The sequence below is a fragment of the Lepidochelys kempii genome, chromosome 2 (assembly GCF_965140265.1).
Source record: "Lepidochelys kempii isolate rLepKem1 chromosome 2, rLepKem1.hap2, whole genome shotgun sequence".
Lineage (NCBI taxonomy): Eukaryota > Metazoa > Chordata > Testudines > Cheloniidae > Lepidochelys > Lepidochelys kempii.
In genome coordinates this window covers 156505328-156509201 of record NC_133257.1, presented here as the reverse complement: position 1 = coordinate 156509201, position 3874 = coordinate 156505328, and the positions used below count along the sequence as shown (strand labels likewise).

Below are 3874 nucleotides of genomic sequence, written 5' to 3'. Positions count from 1 at the left end.
ACCTGGATTTGTGCTGGAAATCACTTTAGATAAGCTATTACCAGCAGGACAGTGGGGTGGGAATAGGTATTGTTTCATATTCTCTGTGTATATATAAAGCCTGCTGCAGTTTCCACGATATGCATCTGAAGAAGTGAGCTGTAGCTCACGAAAGCTTATGCTCTAATAAATTGGTTAGTCTCTAAGGTGCCACAAGTCCTCCTTTTCTTTTTGCGAATACAGACTAACACGGCTGTTACTCTGAAACCTTAAAGAAATGATAGCAGCAATTAGGATGAGAGAATTCAGAAGCTTCCTGCATTTCCCAAGTAACATGAAACTGTTCCCTGAGAGAGAGAGACTCACATTTAGGCTGGCAGCACAAGAGCAGAGCTGAGTCATTGATTTGTGTATGGGTATACTGATGATCCTGTGGTTTTAGATTGCACTGGTGTAATTTTATATAGGACCCTGATATTTGTTTGGGCCTTATATCCACAGGGTGACAACTGACCATAGCTGGGGCCAACAAATGGGATACAACTCCCAGTGGTTTTGGAATAAAATACTCAGAGTAGCAAAGCCTGACATGGACAAGGACGAGAGTCAGTTCCTGAGGTAAAAATCCATCTGGTCCATAACCAAGCCTGCCCTTTACTCACAAAGCCCTGGGAAGCCTCTCCAGCTCACAAGAGTAGACAAATAGTCAGTTCTTGGTGCAAACCAAAGCCCATGCAGTTTGTCCCAAGTGACTGTTGCCATCTCCAGGGGGCAGAGTTAAGGGTGTGGTATGAGAGGCTTTACCACAGCTCTGTAATTCCTGGACTTCAGAGGTTGAAATGTAGCTTTGTTTCCTGATGGGGGAAGGGTTAGAGGGGTGTGGTGGGTATTACTTAGAACTATGCATTTTCTTATTTTCTGACATGTCACTTTTGTTTGTTTGTATTTCCTGGTTATGACAGGTTTGAACCTGGGCTGCCACATTCTGGAAGGACATGAAGGAAGTGCTAAGCTTCCTTAACTCTGCCTCAATGAAGATTTTTGGTAATAAATATAACTCTGTACACACCCAAATCACTGCACTTTTACTAGTGTGTTATTACTGGTTGCAATTCTAAAACATTTCCAGGGGACTGCTGCAAGAAAGGAACATCAGCCTTAATGAGTTTGCCAAATTCTTCCTTTTCTGTAGATATAGCAGAAAGAAGATGACTAAGTTTTAAAAGTTATTCATTAATGGAGTTAATCCACACAGCACTCCAAAGAAACATATAGGGCTAATTCAGCAGGTATATATTTTGTGTGTAAATTGATAGGGCATAGCAAGATTGCTCTTGAGAACCTGATAGTGGTGAAGCTATAAGGCATCTAGAACAGTCCTATTCTCTGTTTTTTCCAGTTCTTCATATTCCTTAACGTATCACAGTCCAAACCAAATGTATCTCATGATGACAGGGATAACAAACCTGCACAGTGGTTTCGTTATATTTACTGATTCATGCCTTTTCTACAGGGAACTCTATGAAGTAACATTTGTCACTTATGTCTATGTTTCTCCAGGAAGATTAAATATATTAATGATGTGAAGATCATATGAAGAACATTCTGAAAATAGGTTTCAGAGGAACAGCTGTGTTAGTCTGTATTCGCAAAAAGAAAAGGAGGACTTGTGGCACCTTAGAGACTAACCAATTTATTTGAGCATGAGCTTTCGTGAGCTACAGCTCACTTCATCAGATGTTTACCGTGGAAACTGCAGCAGACTTTATATACACACAGAAATCATGAAACAATACCTCCTCCCACCCCACTGTCCTGCTGGTAATAGCTTATCTAAAGTGATCAACAGGTGGGCCATTTCCAGCACAAATCCAGGTTTTCTCACCCTCCACCCCCCCACACAAATTCACTCTCCTGCTGGTGCTAGCCCATCCAAAGTGACAGCTCTTTACATAATCAAGTCGGGCTATTTCCTGCATAGATCAAGGTTTTCTCACATCCCCCCCACCCCCATACACACACAAACTCACTCTCCTGCTGGTAATAGCTCATCTAAACTGACCATTCTCCAGGTTTAAATCCAAGTTAAACCAGAACATCTGGGGGGGGGGGGTAGGAAAAAACAAGAGGAAACAGGCTACCTTGCATAATGACTTAGCCACTCCCAGTCTCTATTTAAGCCTAAATTAATAGTATCCAATTTGCAAATGAATTCCAATTCAGCAGTTTCTCGCTGGAGTCTGGATTTGAAGTTTTTTTGTTTTAAGATAGCGACCTTCATGTCTGTGATTGCGTGACCAGAGAGATTGAAGTGTTCTCCGACTGGTTTATGAATGTTATAATTCTTGACATCTGATTTGTGTCCATTTATTCTTTTACGTAGAGACTGTCCAGTTTGACCAATGTACATGGCAGAGGGGCATTGCTGGCACATGATGGCATAGATCACATTGGTGGATGTGCAGGTGAACGAGCCTCTGATAGTGTGGCTGATGTTATTAGGCCCTGTGATGGTGTCCCCTGAATAGATATGTGGGCACAATTGGCAACGGGCTTTGTTGCAAGGATAAGTTCCTGGGTTAGTGGTTCTGTTGTGTGGTATGTGGTTGTTGGTGAGTATTTGCTTCAGGTTGCGGGGCTGTCTGTAGGCAAGGACTGGCCTGTCTCCCAAGACTTGTGAGAGTGTTGGGTCATCCTTTAGGATAGGTTGTAGATCCTTAATAATGCGTTGGAGGGGTTTTAGTTGGGGGCTGAAGGTGACGGCTAGTGGCGTTCTGTTATTTTCTTTGTTAGGCCTGTCCTGTAGTAGGTAACTTCTGGGAACTCTTCTGGCTCTATCAATCTGTTTCTTTACTTCTGTAGGTGGGTATTGTAGTTGTAAGAAAGCTTGACAGAGATCTTGTAGGTGTTTGTCTCTGTCTGAGGGGTTGGAGCAAATGCGGTTGTATCGCAGAGCTTGGCTGTAGACGATGGATCGTGTGGTGTGGTCAGGGTGAAAGCTGGAGGCATGCAGGTAGGAATAGCGGTCAGTAGGTTTACGGTATAGGGTGGTGTTTATGTGGCCATTGTTTATTAGCACTGTAGTGTCCAGGAAGTGGATCTCTTGTGTGGACTGGACCAGGCTGAGGTTGGTGGTGGGATGGAAATTGTTGAAATCATGGTGGAATTCCTCAAGGGCTTCTTTTCCATGGGTCCAGATGATGAAGATGTCATCAATATAGCGCAAGTAGAGTAGGGGCTTTAGGGGACGAGAGCTGAGGAAGCGTTGTTCTAAATCAGCCATAAAAATGTTGGCATACTGTGGGGCCATGCGGGTACCCATAGCAGTGCCGCTGATCTGAAGGTATACATTGTCCCCAAATGTGAAATAGTTATGGGTAAGGACAAAGTCACAAAGTTCAGCCACCAGGTTAGCCGTGACATTATCGGGGATAGTGTTCTTGACGGCTTGTAGTCCATCTTTGTGTGGAATGTTGGTGTAGAGGGCTTCTACATCCATAGTAGCCAGGATGGTGTTAACACCAGGATAACACCATCCTGGCTACTATGGATGTAGAAGCCCTCTACACCAACATTCCACACAAAGATGGACTACAAGCCGTCAAGAACACTATCCCCGATAATGTCACGGCTAACCTGGTGGCTGAACTTTGTGACTTTGTCCTTACCCATAACTATTTCACATTTGGGGACAATGTATACCTTCAGATCAGCGGCACTGCTATGGGTACCCGCATGGCCCCACAGTATGCCAACATTTTTATGGCTGATTTAGAACAACGCTTCCTCAGCTCTCGTCCCCTAAAGCCCCTACTCTACTTGCGCTATATTGATGACATCTTCATCATCTGGACCCATGGAAAAGAAGCCCTTGAGGAATTCCACCATGATTTCA

At 43.8% G+C, this 3874-nt stretch overlaps 1 long non-coding RNA gene across 1 annotated transcript; it reads left to right on the top strand.

Moving 5' to 3' along the window:
- The first annotated feature begins 220 nt into the window (after positions 1-220).
- LOC140905982 (uncharacterized) lies at positions 221-1618 on the top strand. Its single transcript, XR_012157012.1, has 2 exons — positions 221-597; positions 942-1618. It is a non-coding gene; the product is annotated as an uncharacterized lncRNA (long non-coding RNA).
- The last annotated feature ends 2256 nt before the right edge of the window (positions 1619-3874 follow it).